The following is a 23737-nucleotide window of genomic DNA, read 5'->3' as shown; positions in this document are numbered from 1 at the left end:
AAAGTTAAATTTAAAGTTTGTCTGAAAAGAGATGTTTTCATCTGGGTGCACCTGGCCAATGTGCACGCAGTCCACCCGCCTCCGTTGAAAATAATGGACTAGTGCATGCAAAAGACACGATATGTGAATGGCTTATTTCACGGCAGCATCACAAAGAGGTCTATGATCTATGCATGACAAAATAAATCTTTGAACACACACGCAACTACTTTTAATATTTGGGCAAGCAGAACATCGGAGCCTTACTTGAGGTTGATGGCCCATGCGCTCACACACACACACACACACACATTTGTTTTGCCATAGGTCTGTTCTAGAGACAATTTGTTACAGCTTTACTAGGTGATTTTTGTTTTATGTCTGTTTTAGAGATGTTACAGGTCTTTGATAAATATCTAATTGTTTTTCTTTTGAAATATGTTTCAGATTCACACTGTAAACACAGATTCAGTCATTCAAAATCCGGATTAAAATCTAAATATTGTTTAAGAAAATCATGATGGTTTGTTTTGCCAAAATTGCACAGCTCTAGATTAAAGCTATATTTTGTATAAAAAATTGTACACAAAAAATTAAATGTTAGTAACTGAAAAACAATGACAGTTTATTACCAGGTTTTTGTACCATCCCAGCAGATACACAACATCATAAGACATTAATATTAGGTTAGATATAGGTCACCAGCGTCAAAGGACAATGCTATTTTGATGTCCAATAATGATGTGAAATTATGTTGATATTTGGTGGATTTTAGGTTGTGTTGGAAAGTAACCAAAATCCAACGTTGAGCCAACATCTTAAACCAACGTCATATTGACATCAAATACTGACATTCATTTGTCAGGTATGACAACTCAAATCCAACGTCTGATGGACTTCATGTTGCTAACGTCCAAACAATGTCAAGCTGTAATAGCATCAGACATGTGACCAAAAGTGTGCATGTGGGTTCTGACATCAACCAGATTTTCTTTTCCAAACAAAATGCAACATCCCAAGACATTGGGGTACAACTTCAATCTGGTATCATGTTGATGTCCTGTCCTGTGTGGGATCATTTACAACACCAATCAGCCGATTTGAATGTTATCAGTCAATTGAATGGGCATTATCAGTGGTTATCAGCTGATAGATATGGGCCAGTAGGGGCCTTCTGCGTCTACTGGTCGGCTCAGAAGGCTGTTATCATCCATCCACATGGTTAATCAGCGCTAGATCACATACCAATACAGATGAATGATAACAGCCTTCTGAGTCTAAATGTGCAGAAGGCCCTATACTGGCCCATATCTATCAGCTGATAACCACTGATAATGCCCATTCAATCAGGTGATAACATGCAAAGTAGGTGCACCAAATCATGATTATATATCTTCAGTTTATTAAATAAAAAAGTTATGTTTTCAAACATTTTTAACATCAAAAGTTAATCATAAGATCAAGGTTCCATAATGCAATTCAAAAACATAATTAAATGAAAAAACCCACAAACTTTAAATAGATGGATTTATAATATGTACGATTTCTTTGTGAATTCTCTTTAGAATAAGAAAAAGTAAAGTATTCAGTATTGAACTGAAGCTCTTCACATGCTGGAGGTTTCTGCCCTCTGAGAAATCACAGCTGCATCTAGTATTCCAACATAGATTTAGTTCACCCTTCTGTTCTCGGACAAAATGTTCTAATCTATGCAATCAAAGACACTGAACTTAGGGAAGTGAGAGTGGCGTGAGCTGAACAACATCTACAGTATAAAGTGAATCACACTTCACACTTTATCATGTGTGTAAGATTCATATGGGAATCATACATGTCTAAAGTTCAAGTGCAACACTCATATATTGCAAAGACAATAACTGAAATGAAAAACAGAGCATAGCAAGACAGATTCAGAGGAGCAAATCAGTCCCATTGTGTGTGTGTGTGTGTGTGTGTGTGTGTGCGTGTGTGTGTGTGTGTGTGTGGTGTGTGTGTGTGCGCGCAATACGCAGTTTGGAAAGACAGAATAGTCAAGAGGCCCTTACATACAGTGGAGTCATTTTAGCAGCAGTATCTATGCACGTTAAGGGGCACTTATAAATAGCCACTTCAGCCAGGTGTATGTGAGCAGAAAGGGTATCCAATAAAACAAGTGGGCAATACTGAGCCTAAGCGAGTGGCCCACTTCACATGAGGGTTTCCTCAACTAATCCAACACCTTATTTTAGCTTTGTTTTTTTGCCATCGGACTAGCAGGGTCATTTGAGATTGAAATATCTACACGAAAGAAAGAAAGAAAGAAAGGAAAAAAAGAAGGAAAAAAAGGAAAAGAAAGGAAAAAAAGGAAAAAAGAGAATGAAAGAAAGAATAACTCATCATTACAAATGCCCCAATGATTTAAATATTGAAAAAAATGAATTAAAAATGATAGCTTTTCTACTAATGCTACATTGCAGAATTCCATCTCTTTCTCGTCATCTGCAGTGGATACACAAACACGTTGTTACACTGTAAAAAATTATATGATCAATTATCCCTGACAGCATATGTTTTTAGTTCATTGTAACTTAAATTAACATTAAACTAAGTTAATCATGTTCTAACTTAATTTTGTGTTACGCAAGCTGTTTTAAGTCAGTTTAAAGGCTGGCTCATGCTGTGCAATCTTTTTATAATCCTAAACAATTGTAGCATGTCAGACTGCATGAACATGGCTCCCATGTCACACTGTAAGATGTCAGCTGTCATAAAATCAGGCTAAACGACAATGAACGCCAAACATAAAAAGAAAACACCCCCGAAGTTTGACGTCATCCACCCATGACACGTTCACTATCCCACGTTCTGAAATGATACCTAATAGCAAACGTATACAATCTGTAGTGGCAATTTTGCACACAGCATGTCTCAATAATAAAACCATTGCGTCATCAAATTCGAAGCTCATTTTGGTTCTTGGATTGATGCTCATCGAAGCTGTTGTCACACTGCAGGAAAGTGTCTGAAATCTTCTGACACTGCCAGAACTTCATCGGAGGAAAAATCTGATCGCAACGGGCTTGAAGCGGCTGTCAGTGAACATGTAAAACCAACCATCAAAGATCAAAGATTTTAGTCTAGGAATTCAGGAATCTTTTAGGATTTCCCAAATTTGTCTCATCAGTGTAGCTGATGTTTAATAAATCACTTTTTATTAAGGCATGAAATATTTAAAAAAAAAGATTATTACAACGAATGCTTTAAAAAAAAGAAAATCTATGAATTAATCCTGGGGCATGTTCAAGATAAAAATGGTCCGCAAAGTTTGCTATGGTTTCAAAATTAAACCAGTTGCAATAGAGATTATTGTTTTTTCTCCTGTTTGATGAATGTATATAAAACACACTATTAAGGAGACCACATTTATTTACAAGAAAAAAAAAAAAAACTGAATAATAAGAGCACATATTGGTCTAGAAATTTTGTAGTCTTTAGTCTGTTTAAATATCATCTGGTATTTGCAATGTCTTATGGCCCATATCCTTTCTTAAGAAGAGAGTGCTAGACACTGATTAATATGGCAAAAATATATATATACAGATTTGTGAAAATGTCCTTGCCTCTTTACTTATTTCCTATTTTTTGTATGTTTGTCACACTTTAATGTTTCAGATCATCAAAGAAATTTAAATAGTATTTAAGTAAACATATCATGCAGTTTTGAAATATAGGTTTTTATAATTAAGAGAAAATAAATACAAAGCTATATAACCCTGAGAGGACAAGAGTATTTTGCTGCGTCCTAATTCATATATTATCCAACCTAAATAGTGTTCGAAAACATAATTAGTATGTCCCAAAACATAGTATGTTGAAAAGTGTATGCCAAAGGTTCCCAGATGGTTTACTATTCATTCATTCATTTTCTTTTTAGCTTAGTCTCTTTATTAATTCAAGGTCGCCGCAGAAATGAACCGCCAACTTATCCAGCGTATGTTTTATGCAACGGATGGCGGTTTACTATTTCTGTAAAAATCTGAAGTGTAAAAGCCTCCATATTCTAACCGCTTATATTGCCCATGATACATTGCAGTTGGATGTGAATTTGATTAGAACTACAAACACTGGTGAAAAAAGTGTAAACAAACTACAAACATGGCAGACAGGGGAGACCATTCGTTAAGTAGAGAGACTTTGGTAAAGTTATTTGAATGACTGTTAATTAATATCTAGCCAACTGGAACATATTTAAATCGTGTTTTCCTTGTTATATTTCTTCAGTGAACTTATATCAAGATATGTTTGGACATTAGCTTCTGAATGCATAATTACCCAAAGTCCTGAGGAGATTTCTCTGCATGAAAGACCAGTGAATCGCAGATTATCCTGCTGCTGCTTCTCCAAAAAGGTGGGTAAATAAATATGACAGAAATGTGGATGATGTGTGGATGATTGACAGGCCTCGTAACTAAGCAACGTAACGATCTGTTAACGAGGAAGTAGTATGTCCCTAAGCTTGCATACTCTTCTGTTACACACTCAAAAGTATATACTATTCCTTTAATAAAAAGTACATACTTTTAGGGCTTAATATAAGTATGTGAATTGGGACGCAGCATTGTCTCACTGTTAAAGCATAACTTAACTCTGGTTTATCACACCTGAATTTAATTTATCTAGCCACAGCCAGGCCTGATTACTGCCACACCTGTTTGCAATCAAGAAATCCCTTGAATAGGATCTGCCCGACAAAGTGAAGGAGACCAAAAGATCCTCAAAAACAAGACATCCTGATGAGATCCAAAAAATTCAAAGACAAATGAAAAAGGAAATAATTGAGATCTACCAGCCTGGAAATGGATATTAAGCCATTTCAAAAGTTTTGGGACTGCAGCAAATAACAGTGATATTTCACTACATTGAAACCACTGATTTCCAAAATGAACACAAAGGCTTGACTCAGTTTTGGCAGAAAACATCTTGAGGACCCCCAAGACTTTTAGGAACGTATTCTATGGACTGAGCTGAACTTTTTGAAAGGTGTGTGTCCCAATATGTGTGGTGTAAAAGTAACACAACATTACGGAAAAAGAACAGCACACCAGTTTTGCTGCATCAGGACCTGGAAGGTTTGCTGTGATAAAGGAAACCATGAATTCTGAGTGACAAAATATCCTGAAGGAGAATATCTAGCAAAACCAAAACTTAAAGCAAACTTATGTTCTGTAGCAGGACAATGACCCAAAAACCAGTGTTAATTTGACAGCAAATTTTGATTTAGTTTAAGCCTTGGTCTTTTGACTAAAATTCCATTTTAGTTTTAATCATAATTCAGTCTTCTGAATCATGTAAGTTTTAGTCTAGTTTTAGTCAACTAAATCTACTCTATAATTAGTTGACTAAAATATTTTTGGTTTAGTTTAAGTGTAATTTAGTAGTCTTCTGTTCTTGCCGACACATAATCTTACATATTACTTATGATATAAATAAACAATGCATATCTAATTTTTGGTCTTCAATGGAAAAGCTATATTCCATATAAGTTAGACTGTTTTATTTAATTTTAAGTTAGAATGTTTTGTATCAATAAATGTATTCAATATTTAATTAAGTGTGTGTGTGTGTGTGCGTGCGTGCGTGCGTGCGTGCGCGTCCGTGTGCGTGTGTGTGTGTGTGTGTGTGTCATGCGTCATACACCAAGATTAATTCTGATTGGATATTTCCCTCAATCACATTCTCATGTCGTTTTTATAAGTAAACAAAATGTCAGTATATTTTTATTATAGTTGTCATCATATAGTTGTCATCACTTAAATTTTATTTAGTTTTTGTCTAGTTTTTGTCAGTAGAAACCTGTTCGTCATAAAAATTATGAGAAAAATTCAATGAAATGAACACCGCCCTAAACACAGTTGGAAATACACGTCTGAAAGGCTGAAAAAAAATTACGTTTTGGAGTGGCCCAATCAAAGTCCTGAACTGAATCAAATTGAGATGCTGTGGCATGACATTAGATGGTCACTGGTTCGAGTTCCGGCTGGACCAGCTAGCATTTCTGTGTGGAGTTCGCATGTGCTCCCCATGTTCGCATGGGTTGCTGCTGAAAGGGCATCTGCTGCATAAAATACATATGCTAAAATAGTTGGCGGTTCTGGCACTGCGATGACCCCTGATAAATAAGGTACTAAGCGGAAGGATAATGAATGAATGAATGAATGAACGCCCATTACCTCAAAATCACATAATCTGACATTATAAATGAAAACAAACAGGATGTGCATTTTCAGATTTCAATAAAAATCTTAGTTAGTTCTTAGTTATTGCCTTGATAATAGAAAATATAAGCTAGGCATCATGTATGACAGTTGCCAAAGTGAGGTATGAACTGTAAAGGAGACATATGTTGTATGTACATATAGGGCTTATATGTGGATATAAAGTAGCAATACAGGAGACCTACATGACCTGTTTATGCACATATATGCACCTCAATTTTTGCTTATATGTGGCATGTATATGAGCAATATCACACTCGTAGCAGTGCGATATGGCTGTATATCAGCACTGGTGGGAGGCATACGTTGGCACGAGGTCGCAGACCTAGTGCATTAGCATCCCACCAGTGCAATTCACCAACGTCACTTTAGAGCTAGTATTTGAATGATTCTCTAGGGTAATGTCTAAAGTGATGAGAAAACAGGTGATTTTGCTGACATTTTAAGATTATAAGGCTGAACTTGACATGAAATGCCATCAGTCTACAGAGATATCTTACAGTGTTACAGTATTTCTCTGTTGCAACCCTGGATATCACAATAATTAACCCCAAAAAAAGCAGCGCAATCACTACCAGACTGCTATTGTGTTTGCGATAAGAAAAAGCTATAAACACATACGGGCATTTCTTCTTTCTTTCTGTCAACACAACACATATTCCTGATATGCGAGTAAATTGGTATAAATACAGCACTACAACATACAAAAGAAAGAGATCGACTTAGAACATCACTTACCAGCATACCTGCGAACATTTGTCTCTGAAAATCCGGGAGACCGGGGGGTGGGAAGGGGTGTTTGGTGGTGAAGTCTCCGAATTACACTGTTGAGAACCAGGATAATAAAGTAACTGTACTGTGGTGTTAGTAACTGTATTATGCACCGGGTTTTGGGTGGCCGATGCGATCGGATACTGTGCCAAAGTTGGTGACTGGGGGGTGTTACAGACTGTACCAAAAAAAGGGAGGTGGGTGAAATATTGGAGTTTTCCAGGAGAAATAACAAAACGGGAGGATTGCGGGAGATTGGTCTGAAATACCAACACAATCTCACAGAAAATCATAACTTTTTATTTAGTGGCTAATTCATATGAATTCATACGATCTAATTCTAAAGGGCGGGGTTTGGTGCCATGCCTCCTTTTTAAAATCATACACTTTCGTACAACTGAACGCGTATGAATTCATACGAATTAGCCACTAAACTGACAAAATGTAAAATACTTACGTTTCCTCGTGAGATTAGGCTTGAAATACGGGAGACTCCTGGGAAAAATGGGAGTGTTGGCAGTTTAATAATGATTTGATCAGCTGCAGTTAGAAATTTTTCTAGAAAGTTTTAATCTTCTAAGGGCTTATTAGGCAGTCCTGTAACCATCTTGTGGACAGACAACGTCAACCGTCTTTGGTCAGCTCAGTATGGCAGGCTAATGGCCACCGAGGCGCTGTCTCTCAGAAATTATAAATATTTTTAAATAGGTACTATCCTTATAAATAAACTGCATAGTTGCAATCTAAAACAACTACATTTTTGACTAAAAAAGCCTCAAAAGTGCATTATGTCACCTAACAGTAGGAATATTTGTCAAACTGTAGAGTGTTATCTGGTTGTTGCTGAATGTGGGCAGAGTAATACACAAGGCTGAAGGGTTAAGAGGCTGGACCAGTGCTGTTATTGCAAAATATCGCACGGCTATCAGCCAATCAGATTCAAAAACCAGACAGAACTGTTGTATAAACACATATATGCAGCATATATATTATCATAAATATGTGCATATATACTGCATAAAGTTTTCATATATGAACATATATCCTCATACAGGTTCTTTCCATGTGGGAAAGAACAGAAAAATTGGCTTTTCAGCTGCCATAGTTGCAACACTTTCATCATCAGAACAGTGTGTACAATCATTGCACCATCATCTCCTTTTTTTATTCAAATCAATGTTTTGTCAATTCTAAATGCAACCCTGTTTGAGTCAATCATGTTTAAGCAGTTCATCTGAAGTTTGAACACTAATGATATGCATCCATTTAATAATATTACTGTGTTAATTTTCTTATAAACAAATCCACAGTGTTGCACCTTTAACAACGGAGGCCAAAAACTTCTACAAACCACTAGTTCTAAAAAGCAATGTAGCCCTCAAACTGACTGCATTATTTTAAAAGAAAATGAAAAAAATCAACACACAGACTGCTCAGTGTAACACTACAATAATGATGTATGAAATACTAATGAACACCATTTGCCCACGCAGCCGCCGCCTAAAGCAGACCGGCACTAACTACACGATATTGTTTATCCCTCATCCACAAATACATTTCTTTTCCGCACTCTGTTTATTTCATATCTCCGAAGTATTCCCAAAATGAGGCACCTGCGTGCACTGCCACCCGTCTGCTTGTTTTCTCCGTGTCTGGAAAATAACAAATCAGCGTCTCGCATTATTTCCGGCGTGGTGGGGAACGAAAGGTCCTTGCCCCGCACGCTCTCCCCTGAGCGCATATTGATTGCAACAATGCCTCAGCTCCGACAATACAGCCAAGGGGTCAACACCATTTCCATTAGAAAGTTTGCGAGTTTCAATTCATGGCATTTTCCCCCCCTCTTACTGTCTTTTCCTTATGCTACGTATCTCCCCACCCACCCCCATCCATCCTCAGCTGCTGATAAATACTGAGTATTTTCAATGTCTGAGGGTGTGCTGTGCAACTCGAACCGCTCACCCTTGGCTCTGTAAGTGGGAGTTGCAGTGCCTATAGGAGGCAGGGTTCTTGTACACCGCTAGAGAATGTTAACCCGCATAACTGGGTCAAAATGGCACCGCAGGAGCGAAGAAATACTTTTGTACTGTGTGTGCATGTGTACGTGTGTGTTTGTGTGTGTGCTGGAGCGCCCCGGGTCTTGTGAATCACATTTCCTGATGCTTTAGTATGGCATTATATACTGTATAGCGAGAGGGGGGAAACTTACCAGACAAAAACAACGTCTGAGTGTCATCCACTTATTCTCAGGGCATTGCTGTCTCACAGGAGGAAATGAAGCTCGACGAGCTGAAGTGAGAGAAAACATTAAATGAGCCAGTGTCTACATTCTTTGTGTCAAGTTACAGAAAAGTTGGTAAAAGTTGTCAGCCTGCTTGACAAATTCCAAATGTTTTATTTAATTATGTGTTTTCACTAAAGAACTTGGGATGAATGAACGAATGAATGAATGTATGAATGATTGAATGAATGTATGAATGAATATGTTCTTAAATAATTGTTTAGTGTGTATGTACACTCACAGACATTGTCAATACAATCTGCTGCAGTTCAAACTGAGCATCAGAATGGGGATGAAAGGTTATTTAAGTGACTTTGAATGTGGCATGGCTGTTGGTGCCAGACGGGCTGGTCTGAGTATTTCAGAAACTTCTGATCTACTGGGATTTTCACGCACAACCATCTCTAGGGTTTACAGAGAATAGTCCGGAAAAGAGAAAATATTGTGAGCAGCAGTTCTGTGAACAAAAATGCCTTGTTGATGCCAGAGATCAGAGGAGAATGGCCAGACTGTACAGTAACTCAAATAATCACTTGTTACAACCGAGGTATGCAGAAGAACCTTGAGGCGGATAGGCCACAGCGGCAGAAGACCACACCGAGTGCCACTCCTGTCAGCTAAGAACATGAAACCGAGGCTACAATTCACACAGGCTCACCAGACTTGAACAATAGAAGATTGGAAAAATGTTGCCTGGTCTGATGAGTCTCATTTCTGGTCAGAATTTGGCATCAACAACATTAAAGCATGGATCTATCCTGCATTGTATCAATGGTTCAGGCTGGTGGTTGTGGTGTAATGGTGTGGGGGATAATTTCTTGGCACACTTTGGGCTCAGTAGTACCAATTGAACATTGTGTCAACACCACAGCCTACCAGAGTATTGTTGCTGACCATGACCATTTATTCCTTCTTTCCTTGGTTTGTGCAGTCCTTTCTTGAATCCTTCCTTCATTTATTTGGTCTTTCCTTTATTCCTCCCTTCATTCGTTCACTCATTAATTTGTTTGTTCATTCATTTTTTGTTTCTTCCTTCATTAGGGCTGTTTCTCAATTCCAAGAATGCAGAGAAGGGACTTGCGTTCTTGTGAAGAGCGGTCTTGGCAGGTGTCCTTGGAAGAATGAACTTGGGAGATCACGAGAACAGAGAACGCGTCCTGTGAGAAATGAGATGCTGCATTCTACCTCAAATAAATTTTTTAAACATTACAGCATTCTTACAATGATTTATTGTTTTCCCCTTTTCAAAATATATATTATGCATAAAAATAAATATAAGTTGCACAATATATATAAAACAGATTTTATTATGCATTTCAGCAAATAAACACCCCTAATGTGTTTATTCCTTTATTAAGATTTTCATGGTAATGTTTTGTCACCGTTTCATTTAGTGAAACTCCTGAAATAAATAAGTTATATCTCTGAAAAAGCTACGCTTCCCACCTCCAGTTGCAATGACTTCTGGGACTTCTAGAGCAAGTTGGTGCTCAAGTCTGCATCGGTGCGTCCTCAAAATCGAGAACACATACGGGAAGTTTCACGCTTCCTCCGTTCTTGCGATCTTGAATATTGGAACTTTACTTTGGCATCTGATGATGATGATACACGAGAACAGGAGGATGCAATACCGCTAAAGAACACATATTGAGAAACAGCCTAGGTCCTTTGTTTATTCGTTCATTCATTCATTCATTTGTTTAGTCCTTCTTTGAATCCTTCCTTCATTCATTTGGCCCTTCCTTCTTTAGTTTGATCCTTTTTTCATTTGCCCCTTCCTTCCATTATTAATCCATTTCATTTACTGATTAAGGCTGTTTAGTGATTTCAGTCATGAAACAGTTGACATCCTTCATTTTCTCATCAGTGACATGCAGTCTATAAAAAGACTCATCATGTCTATCAAAAGACTCGTCATTGTGTGTAAAGATTTTGGACATCTTCTTTGACATTTTTATTGCTTCCAAAAGGTCTGCTCCATTTATAAAACACCTGTGTCTTGAGGTTGTTCAGTATGATGCAATTTACTTTCTATGTGATTGGACAGGAATCACAAGACTGATTTTTCTACTTTAGCCAATCACCATAGACAATAAAGAAATAAAGTAGTGGCTGCAGTTTGAAGGAAAATAGTGGAGTAAGAGTACCGATACTGCACTAAAATTGTACTCAATGGAAAGTAATACACACATTTTTAAAACTACTTGGTAAATTACAATTCCTGAGAAAAACTACTCAATTACAGTAATTTGAGTATTTGTAATGTGTTATTTTACACCACGGGTTGTTGCATTGCAAATGTAGCGGGTCCAGGACTCCTGTATCAGCTGACAGTTTAGCGATCCCAGCAATCTGTGAAATGGTGGAATAAACACAAGACCAAAATGTGCGTGTGGTCAGCTCTCCATGTTACTGGGCTATATTTATTTTTCTCAAAATGTTCACATCAAACAAATCCAAATGGCAAGACTTGCATTACCTAAAATAAATTGCTATAGTGTTTACAGAATATCCATATCAACTGTTTCAGCCTCCTTCCTGTAAATAAACAGCATTTCTTTGAAATATATTCATCAGCCAATAGCTGTGTAGTATATCTGCATATTCACACGCTATTCAGTGTCACATGACTCACATGAACTTAATTGGCTTTTACTGTACCAAAAATGCATTCAAATTTGACATTCTCTGAATATTTGACCCATTTAGATCACTCACATGCACTTTTAAAGCAAACTAAACATTATCAGAACTGGAATACATGTCTATAAAAGCATATTCACCTTCATTAAACTATTTCAGTAGATATAAATGCCCTTAAATCGCGGGTAAACATCGCGATTTTAAACCCTCATTAAACATGCAAACGTAATCAAAAACAAATCTTTTCCTAAGACTTAATATGCACAAACATGTATTCTTTCCATATCAATACCGACTGACACTTATAACAGTCAACTAACCTGTGAAATGGTGGAATAAACACAAGACCAAAATGTGCGTGTGATCAGCTCTCCATGTTACTGGGCTATCAGGAGCAGTCCAGAAAATGCTGAATAACGCACTGTGCTCTCTTAGCGCCCTCTATCACTCTGGCGGAACCACCATTCCCTTTATACATTTACACATGCATCATTAATAATGCCCTCAATTGTGGCAAACCAATATTTGGGGCGTCACACTCTCCCCCACACAGAAGGTGAATACCTTATATTTTCTTACATTCTCATGTATAACTTAATAATTTGGAACCATAACAGGACATAGCATTTCTAGATATGGACTACTAATGTGGCCTAACCATGTATGTACAGGTGTATGCATCAATGTTAATGGCTGAATTGTGTTAGCAACTACTGTGTTTATTGTAGGCAATGTTTGGAATACAGGCTGTCCTAGTACTGGGTAAGTCATTCTTTGAGCAGGTCTCCTTTACCGGAGTGGCCGTCTACCTGTTTCATAGGGTTCACACTCATGCGACTCTTGCCCTTGGTCCTCGGTGGCCTGCGGCTCTTTTGAGCCTTCACAGTCTGACTCCATGTCCTGTCCTGTTTCTTGAATGTCCACAAAAATCAAGTTGTCTGATTGCTCACCATCCTGCCTAATGTCCTCTGTTTCAGTTGGTAATTGTCCCACCGGCCTCTGTATCTCATCCCTCACTGTGATATCAGGTTCTTCCAGCTCCTCCTGGGGCAACTCACTTTCCAGATTCTTTCTTTCACATCCTGAATACGTTGAATTGCTAATCCTCCTCCAACAGTATCCTTCCTCTTCGTCAGAGCTAGACTGTTCATCCTCTGCTCTCTCATCTCTTGCTGTAACCTTTCTATTTGTTTTTTTTTTTCCGTATTAACGTTCCTCTCTTTAGAGACTCGCTGTTTCCTTGGGTCCAGGCTCTCAGCTGTTGGTAAGTCATTTACGAGTAGGAGGTGGTTTCTGTGTAGTGTTCTGACCTTGTGTTCATCTCTTTCAGGGTGCACTCTGTACACAAACTTTTCACCTAACTGCTCTTTCACCACATAAATAGTGGATTCCCAAAAAGAACGCAGCTTTCCTGGGCCACCTCTCTGATTCAAATTCCTAACCAAGACACGATCTCCAGGTCTTAGGATGATACAGCTGGCTTTCTGATCATCATAATCTTTGTTACGTAGGCTTCTTTGTTTACTGCTCTGTGCTGCGATCTTATAGGCCTCAGCCATCTGATCAGCCCAGTGTTCAGCATACTCATTTTGGGTGTTGAAATCATTCTCTTGCGCCAACCCAAACAGTAAGTCAACAGGGAGTCGTGGGTGACGGCCATACATGAGGTAGAACGGAGAGTACCCTGTCGACTCATGTTTGGTGCAATTATAGGCATGAATTGCCTTGGGTAGATGTTCCTTCCAGTTTTGCTTATCCTTCTCAGTCAGAGTGCGCAGCATCTGTAGCAAGGTTCGGTTCATTCTCTCCACAGGATTACCCTGGGGGTGATATGGGGTAGTTCTGGAGCGACCAACACCAGACAGCTTTTGCAGAGTGTGAAAGAGGGAGTTTTCAAACTCACGCCCCTGGTCATGATGCAGTTTTGCAGGAAATCCAAAACGAGGTATGTAATCATTGAATATTTTCTCAGCTGCCAACTTGCCAGATTTGTTCTTGGTAGGGTATGCCTGAACGAATCTGGTAAAGTGGTCAATTACCATCAAGATATATTCGTACCCACCGCGGCTGACCTCCAAGTGCAAATAATCAATACACACCAATTCCAGGGGGGCGCTTGAGGTGATCCCTCCCATTGGTGCACGCACATGTGTCACTGAGTTCTTCTGTGTGATGCATGGACACTGGCGAGTCACATACTCCTCCACACTTTTCCGCATCCCAGGCCAGTAGAACCTCTCTCGAGCCAGCTGTAGTACTTTCTCTGTTCCAACATGACTCATGTTGTTGTGCAGCTGTTGAAGGACCATCTGCCGATACTTTGTCGGTAGTACAAGCTGTCTCCTTTGCATTGTCTTCCTATACAGAATGTTGTTTTCTAGGACAAGCTTGTGCCATTCTCTTAACAATTTCATTGTGTCACCAGCTGCCATGCGCCAAACATCAGGGGTCAATGTCTTACCAGCTTCCTTTAATTCCATCACTGGTCCAATCATTAGATCCTCACGCTGTGCTCTACCCAATTCATCAGGACTGATGACTGGTATTGACTGGTTCTGGAGGACAACTGTGTCGGGAGCTGTCAAATTTAGAGCTGCAACCCAGGCTACATCTTAGTTTTTCCACATCAAGTTACCCTCCCAGGTTGCTTGGATGGCCGTTTGTGACAGGCCCTCTGTGCACTCACTGATGTAATGGTCCATGTCCAAGGGGGAGCGTGACAACATGTCTGCATCATTGTTACTTTTGCCAGGGCGGTATTTTATCTCAAATCGGAAATCAGCAAGTTCCCCCACCCAACGATAGCCTGATGCATTCAACTTTGCAGAACTCATCACGTAAGTGAGAGGATTATTGTCCGTATATATTGTGAAAAACAGGGCATAGAAAAGGTAGTCGTGAAACTTTTCGCACACTGCCCACTTGAGTGCAAGAAATTCCAGCTTACCGGAATGGAGTCTATAATTCTTCTCAGCTGGCGACAATGTCCTCGAGCCATAGGCAATGACCCGTAATTTACTCTCTTGCCTCTGATAAAGCACTGCCCCCAATCCTTGCTCTGAAGCATCGGTGTGTAGTACAAACGGTGCATCAAAGTTGGGGTATCCCAGCACGGGCGGGTTGGTAAGCATGTCAATCAATTTGTCCAGACTCTGTTGGTGTTTGTCTTCCCACACGATAGGATGTCGAGAGGGCAGCTGTGGACCCCTTTTCTTTTCCTTTCTCTGTCCTACTTGTGATGCAGCTCCAGCTGTGTTTGCCTGAAGAAGCTCATAAATGGGTTTAGCTAACCTGGCAAAGTCTTGGATGTAGGTTCTGTAGTAGCTCAGGAAGCCCACCAAACGACGAACTTCACCAACGTTTTGAGGTACTTTGTCACGAAGTACCCTCACAGCCTCCAGATCTTTGGGGTCCACTCGTACCCCATCTGCTGACACGAGACGACCCAAATACCGGACTTCATGCTTGAACAGCTCACACTTAGCTGGACGCAGCTTAACTCCATGATGCCGGAGGGCCCTGAACACAACCCGCAATTTCTCTACATGCTCTTCAAAGGATTTGGCAAAGCAGAGCACATCGTCCAGGTAGGGCAGGCAACACTCATCGCGGATGGAATCTAACATCTCTTCCATACTCCGCTGAAAAGCGGCTGGGGCATTTGACAGGCCAAAGGGTATCCTTACCCATTCTAAGAGGCCCCAAGGAGTCACAAATGCTGTCAAATGTCTCGACCCTTCTGCCATAAACCCCTGGTGATATGCCTTTCCCTGGTCAAGTATGGAGAAATAGCGGTAACCCCCCAAGGTGTTCATGAGATCCTGGATCCTTGGCAGAGGATGGCGATCTGGAATAGTTTTCTTATTGAGCTGCCGGTAGTCAATACATAAACGTAATGTCCCGTCTCTCTTGCGGACACATACTACTGGAGCAGCATAGGGTGAACGAGATTTTACTATCCAGCCCTTGGCCAGCAAGTCTTGTACATACTCTTTTACCTCTTTTAAGAGTGGTTTGGGTATGGAAGTATAAGCCTTCTGGACTGGGATATCATCCTTTAAGCTCAGTGTCATCTGTAGGTTGGGGATGTTCCCAATGTCAGTTTCGTTATGAGCAAACACAGCTGACTCTTCATAAAGTAGTTGTCTCACAATGGCTTGTTCACTTGATTTCAGGTGAGTAAGGTCCACAGGGGGATGCCATGGTGTATCATTGTCCTCTGGCAAGATGGGTGGTGGTGGAGTACTTTTCTGCGGGTTGTTTAGGTGCCCTTGCTCTGTCTGGATAACCTTAGCAATGGCTGCTATTTCTCCAAGTATAGCTCTTTTTGGAATGGTCACCTCATGCTTAGTGTGATTCCCAACTGGAACTCTTATATATGACCGTCCACTTTTGTTAATTTCCACCAGTCCTCCTCCCAGATCCAGATGTGATAGATGTGGGGTGTCTTCACTTGGCTCGAACAGTACTCCAGTGTCTGAAGTGCTGAAGTTGGGAGGTACTCTACATTTTACATTAGCAACCTGACCTGGCTGAATGGTGACACTTTGCGGCCCTACTCTCACCCATGCTGGATGTACTTGATGTGCACTAATGAAGCCCAACGGACACTTTAACCAGGTCATCTTGGTTATCTTCAGTGCTACTCATGAGGGAGTGTAAGGTAGTGAGGATTGTTTGTACTGTCTATAGTCCTGCGATCAACTCCGCAATTACATAAATCCCAATAGAGGCCTTTCTAATTGTAGTTGACTGACTAAAAGGGCACTTGGATAGAGTAACGAGTCCCGTCTTGTCCAGGCAAACTTACTGTGGCCCTCGACCCATCCACTAAATGGGATTACTTCTCCATTGATAGCAAACACCTCCAGACCAGCACTGGGCCCCACTATTTCAGATAAGGGGTGAACATCATGTGTGGGTAAGTATTTTTCCCTCCAGCTTTGATCTATAATGCTCACCTGTGCTCCTGTGTCGAGGAGCACGCTTACTTGTTTACCTCAATTCTCCTTCCAATAGACACTTCTTCCCGACAAACTGGGACTATTCTCTCCTCTGAGTTCTCAGGTTGTCTTGGCTGTGGTTTCCTTGCAGAACTGTTCCTATTATTCCATGAACCAACACTAACTGTATATTTGTGGCAGGGTGACCTGGAATCAGAAACTGTTGTCTGCGGTGTACTCTTAAGCTTAGTGTTAGTTGTTGCTTTTGTTTTTCTATGTAAGCAACCGACAGCACGGTGACCCTCTTCGCCGCACAAGAAACAGTGACTGCAGGCCTCCCCTGTGCCTTGTTTAATACAGTTAGCACAACTTGGACTTCTCTTCTTTTCAGGTGCCTTACCCATGCACTGATAATGTCGTTCTTTCTCCTTGGCCTGCTGCAGCGAGGTAACTAAATTTGTGGGTGCTTCTACTTGTGTAGTGAGTTTGCGAATCTCTTTGTCAGTTTGTTCAGTAGTCACATCGGCTGCTTTAATTTCTGGAGCCCCTTCAATCTGGGTGCTACGAGCATGTGATACTTTGGGTCGTGTCAGTGACTGCAGCCGACGCTGCCTTTCCTCCTCCTCACTTGTAACCTTTACAAGTTGCCTGAGAAGCATATCATCAGTTACATCCCCTGCAGTCACAAGCTGTTTAATCTCACGACGAAGCTCACCTTGCTTGGGCCCCAAACCCTGGCAAACCGTGTGGAGAAATACCTCTAGTATGGTTTTAGCGTCATATCTTATATCAGCAGTGCTGTGTTTGGAAGCAAACTGAATCTTTTGTTTAAGTCCAATTGCACGATAAAGAAATTGCTGTGGGTTTTCATTTTCCCCTTGACGCGCACACATTAGACTTTGGAACAGCTCTGTGCTACTCTTATCACCCAAGTGAGATTGTAATAGCCCCTTCAACTCCCGTACTGTCAAATCCTCTTTCTCCATTAACATCTCTTTGAAGTGGCCAGGTTTTGTGATTTTTAGTACCCCTCGGATAATTTCACTTTCACTAAACTGTTCATGCAGACCCTCCTCAATTTGTCGGCACAAGCTGTTGAAACTAATCTCAGAAGTAGAGTCACCAATCTGGCCTCCATGAACTTTAAACTCTCTCCGTGAGAGAAATGGTAGTTCTCTCCTGCTCATCTGGTCTCCGTCGCTGTGTGAGGTAGGATAAGTTGAAAAGGGAAGTGTGAGAGGGCTGATTCGTGGGGGCAGGGCATGGGGATTCGTAGCTTGAATTTTTTTGCCAAGCTCCTCATACATCTTCAACATCTGCTGATACTCAGTGTCTACTGTGTATGTGTGTGTATGGCTGGTATTTGTGTTTGCGTCAGGTGTTGTGTGGTCAATATGACCCTGGGTTCTCCCTATACTTGGGTCATGTGTTTTACTTTCCTGTGCTGCTATTTGTTTAGGCTAAGAAATCTGTAAAACCTTGTCTCTTAAATCCAGTAGCACACCCATTCCCTCATCTTCCTCTCCCATTAGACGCTTACAGCACAAAAACCCACTAACATAATCAAAACATCCCTCTTCATCCTCTAATAACTCTTGCGAGTCGGCCCTTCTGTCTATTTGTTCGATGTCTTTAGCAATAAGGAAGAGTTTATCAGCAGACAGTTCACAGAGCTCTTTCCTGATCTCTCTCACTAGATTTCTTCTCTCGTTTGCCATAGTACTAACTTCCGCTCCACTGTTAGCACCTTCCAAACTACAGCAGGAATTCCAATCAGGAATCCCCAGCAGCTGGTCTACGGATTCTTTAGGATAAGCTCCACTCGTCAGCAGGGTGGCGCTGATCCCGGACGAGCCCCCAAGAACTGTAGCGGGTCCAGGACTCCTGTATCAGCTGACAGTTTAGCGATCCCAGCAATCTGTGAAATGGTGGAATAAACACAAGACCAAAATGTGCGTGTGATCAGCTCTCCATGTTACTGGGCTATATTTATTTTTCTCAAAATGTTCACATCAAACAAATCCAAATGGCAAGACTTGCATTACCTAAAATAAATTGCTATAGCGTTTACAGTATATCCATATCAACTGTTTCAGCCTCCTTCTTGTAAATAAACAGCATTTCTTTGAAATATATTCATCAGCCAATAGCTGTGTAGTACATCTGCATATTCACACGCTATTCAGTGTCACATGACTCACATGAACTTAATTGGCTTTTACTGTACCAAAAATGCATTCAAATTTGACATTCTCTGAATATTTGACCCATTTAGATCACTCACATGCAATTTTAAAGCAAACTAAACATTATCAGAACTGGAATACATGTCTATAAAAGCATATTCACCTTCATTAAACTATTTCAGTAGATATAAATGCCCTTAAATCGCGGGTAAACATCGCGATTTTAAACCCTCATTAAACATGCAAACGTAATCAAAAACAAATCTTTTCCTAAGACTTAATATGCACAAACATGTATTCTTTCTATATCAATATTGATTGACACTTATAACAGTCAACTAACCTGTGAAATGGTGGAATAAACACAAGACCAAAATGTGCGTGTGATCAGCTCTCCATGTTACTGTGCTATCGCGAGCAGTCCAGAAAATGCTGAATAACGCACTGTGCTCTCTTAGCGCCCTCTATCGCTCTGGCGGAACCACCATTCCCTTTATACATTTACACATGCATCATTAATAATGCCCTCAATTGTGGCAAACCAATATTTGGGGCGTCACACAAAACCTCTAATGTGTGTCAGATTTAATAACAGCAATAAAAGTGGTACAAATTGATGGAATAAACATGATTTGTGCTGCTTACACTGTCAGGACAAAAACAGATATGGGACAAAAAAATCATATTTGGGACGCAGACTTAAGTCCAATCAAACAACTTTTGGAAAAACCTCAAAATGGTTGTCAAGCAGACAGATTGTGAGAGGATCTGCAGAGAAGAATTGAAAATTGAGAAGTGAAAACCCCAAACGCAGATGTGCAAAGACAAATCTTGTCACATCGTATACAAAAAAGACTTCAAACTGTAATTGGTTGTCAGAAGTGCTTAAACTAAACACTGAGCTAAAGGGAAAGTTCAGTCAAAACAGAAAATTTGTCATTGATCTACTCACCCTTCACTTGTTCCAACTTACTGTTGAAGAAAGCTGGAAAGTCCATGGAAGTCAATGGTTTTTGGATATATCAAAATATCTTCAAAATATCTTTCTAGTGTTTAACAGAGGAGAGGAAATCATGAAGGTTTGGGACCACTTGAGCTCGACCACCGTTGGTAACATTAACCGAAATAAGCATCCCTAATAGATGGATGGAAGGATGGATGGACGGACGGACGGACGGACGGACGGACGGACGGACGGACGGACGGACGGACGGACGGACGGACGGACGGACGGACGGACGGACGGACGGACAGACAGACAGACAGACAGACAGACAGATAGACAGATAGATAGATAGATAGATAGATAGATAGATAGATAGATAGATGAAAATGAATGCAGTGCTAAAATTCCTAACATTGATCATTTTAAGAATAATATTAATGCATTAGTTCATGCATTTGCATTGCTGGCCACATAAGCCCATTTCCATCCGTCAGCCTTTATAAATTTTGATTAATACCGACCGGGTTTGGAGTCCAGGGCCTGAGGTCCCTTCTGTACACCCCCAGAAATAATGAGCCTTCAAGAATAAAGAATAAGCTTGGAAGGGATAAATGTACATATTTGACGTCGCCATCCACTATATTCAAATGAAATGAGGAGGTGAGGTGCCTTTCGCTGATTAAATTTGTTCTAGACTTCACTGCTCTGCTCTCCATTCGTATTAACTGTCAAGAGCTCCTTCCTGCATTCCGAGGTGCCACAGCCCCTTTTTTGCATATGTTTTCTATAATTACAGACACTGCACTGACATGTCAACCAGCACACAGTCCAAAGCCTTCTGGGATTGTTAGATTCTCAGAGGTTCCAGCCAATCACGTTAGACTTGAGAGTGTCCATATAGAGCCCCGGGTAAGCCAATGCTTGTGTCAGAGCAGAGAGTATAATTTACTTAAGACTGTCAGGGGAGAAAAATCTCAAAGCAAATGTGTAGTAATAATTGTAACACATGCTGCATATGTTTGACCCCCGACCCCTGGCATTTGGAGGCAGCTCTGAGCTCAGGAATTCCTCTGACAAAAACTGGCAAGCGAAAGAAAAAAAATAATAATACAGAACAAAATGGAAAGAGGGAGAAAAGTGAAAAAGAGAAATATAAAAGAAGATGCTTTTTTTACTGTTACAATATGAGTAAAACACAGACAGGTTCACGAGCTCTGTGAATTGTAAAGTTTTATATTGTTTCTTTATCAAATGAAAGGAGTGTTACTCAAAATTGACTGAAAGTTAATTCTACACACTTGAAAAGAGTTTTGAACACAGTGTTGAAGGTAATGAGTTAATTAAATACCTCATCACTTTAACTCAAATGGAGTAAGTTCACAGTACTTATATAGATTCGTTTTTAACTCAAATGGTTTGTAGCAATTGGTTTCCTCAAACAGTTTGAGTTGCCTTAACTTATTGGGTTTTACAGTACTCAGCTGGTTTGAGTTTTATTCATTTATTGGGTTTTACTGTGCTCACATTGCTTCATTTAATCAAATGGATTAAGTTCACAGCACTCATTAGGATTAGTTTTTGAACTTAAATGGTTTTTTGCAATCGGTTTCCTCAAATGGTTTAAGTTACCTTAACTTATTGGATTTTACAGTGTGTAAATATAAAAGTCAAACACAATTAGTTTGAAAACGATACTTGGTTGAGCATTTATTTAGCATTTGATGGCATCCAAACATTTTTTTTGAAATGTAATAAAATTATAATTACAACTTCAAGGATTAACTTAATTTCATTGTATCTAATTACATATTTTAGTCAGTTTTTACTCATGTTCAGTGTATCAGTTTCTGTTTGTGTTCTTTTGAACTATTTTTTTTTTATCTTTATTTTCTCTTTAAATACAATATTGTTATCAAGTGAATATGATAGTACCTTGATTTTTTCAATTCATGATTTGGGATATTTTTATTGTTATTATTTAATAAAGTATCAACTGGAATGGTAACATTTAATTAAATGTACCAGCCATCCATCAATTGCCACTTATCTGGTTATTTTATTTTATTTTATTTTCATTCATTAATTTTCTTTAAGCTTAGTCCCTTTATTCATCAGGGGTCACCACAGTGGAATGAATGGCCAAATATTCCAGCATATGTTTTACACAGCAAATGCTCTTCCAGCTACACTCTCACATTCACACACATACATTATGGACAATTTAGTTAATCCAATTCAGGTTTACCGGGGGAAAACCGGAGCACCGGATTTTATTTTATTTTATTTTATTTTTCTTTATTTTATTTTATTTTATTTTATTTTATTTTATTTTATTCAGCTATCCTGGTATACTTCACATTTGATTTGGTATTGTTTTTTTTTTTTTACGTGATTCATTAATATATACTATAAATTTTGTTTCTTTACGACAAACAGCCATGGTTTCTAGAAGGACATATTTCATTTTTTTAACATGTTTGTAGTTTTTTGAGTCGTTAACAAGTGTTTGTCCAACCAGTTGTCACATTTTCAAAACTCTAAACACAATTAGCACATCATTGGTCTTTTGTGGCCACACCATTTACACATTCCATGTAGTTTTCACCCAATATGCAGTCAGTGAACACATTTCCACAATGCTTACATTTTCTTAACAGACAAGCAATACCTCCCAACAAAATTATGGATTGTTTTTGTAGTATTTACAAATATCAACACACGACATTCCACAATAGCAAAAATAATATTCCAAATGTCAGATACAGTATAAAAACCTCGCTTCTGCAACAATATCAGTTCAAAAACAATATAAATATAAAAAATATATCACAGCTGATAATGAACAAACAATTGAATAATTGACACAGCTGATTTATGTTGGGTAAACTGGGTCAACCACAGCTAATTCCAGTCTGGCTTAGACTCAGTGGCATTACATTTATACTTATACAGTAAAAGGAGGACTTTGAGGAGTGATGTTGATGAAAACATGTGGCCTAACCCCGAAGATCGCAGAGATTAGAAACAGTAATTTTATGGAGTTTTTTTAAGACCCTTGTGTTTTTCATGGATATTTTATTTACTGAAAGCAAAACTGTAAAACTTCTCTTCTATCATATTGTGTTTCTACTGTACCTCCTGTAGTAAACAGTAAAGGAAAAAAAAAACGTATTTGCTTTTTACTGGAATACTTTTGAATGTGAACATTACTGTACTGTACATGTGGACATACAGTTCACAACCAAAAAATTTTTTACAAAATGAATGGTGGATTGCAAGTTTTGCATGCAAATACCTGTAACATAAATGTCTCTGCAGTTTTTGTAATGTCAACAATAGCCAGAATTTTTAAACCTGGTGTACTTTGATTGACTGCATGTACTTTGTGAAGTGAAAACAAATGTTTTTCTTTGACAGAATAATTTTATTTTGAGTCAGATTTCCAGCATTTTGGTAAAGTTAGTGTGTTCAGAGAAAGATGTGCTCTATTTTGAATGTGCAAACGTTTAAAATGTATTTTTAAGAAGAAAATGATCCATTTGGCCAACTGTGTTTTGTAGGTGTGCTTCTGTGTTAAGAGTTTAGAAAAAGTATTTGAAGTAAAGTGATAAAAAAACTGTAATGTTATTTTATTACCCTTTTTTTATTATTTTTATTTGCTTACATTTATTTTATGTGATATTACCCAAGACGTGTCCCAATGGTGACTTTCATGGTAACAAAGACAAACACAC

The 23737-nt window shown here is 39.2% G+C and overlaps 1 long non-coding RNA gene across 1 annotated transcript; it reads right to left on the bottom strand.

Annotated features, from left to right (window-relative positions):
- Positions 1-6979: 6979 nt before the first annotated feature.
- Positions 6980-12487, bottom strand: LOC130228699 (uncharacterized). Its single transcript, XR_008837799.1, has 3 exons — positions 12249-12487; positions 9214-9293; positions 6980-7057 (listed from the first exon to the last, which is right to left on the bottom strand). It is a non-coding gene; the product is annotated as an uncharacterized LOC130228699 (long non-coding RNA).
- Positions 12488-23737: the final 11250 nt, after the last annotated feature.

The sequence above is a fragment of the Danio aesculapii genome, chromosome 5, assembly GCF_903798145.1.
Source record: "Danio aesculapii chromosome 5, fDanAes4.1, whole genome shotgun sequence".
Classification (NCBI taxonomy): Eukaryota; Metazoa; Chordata; class Actinopteri; order Cypriniformes; family Danionidae; genus Danio; species Danio aesculapii.
Note: the sequence above shows the minus strand (reverse complement) of the source record. Positions and strands in the feature narration are given on the sequence as shown.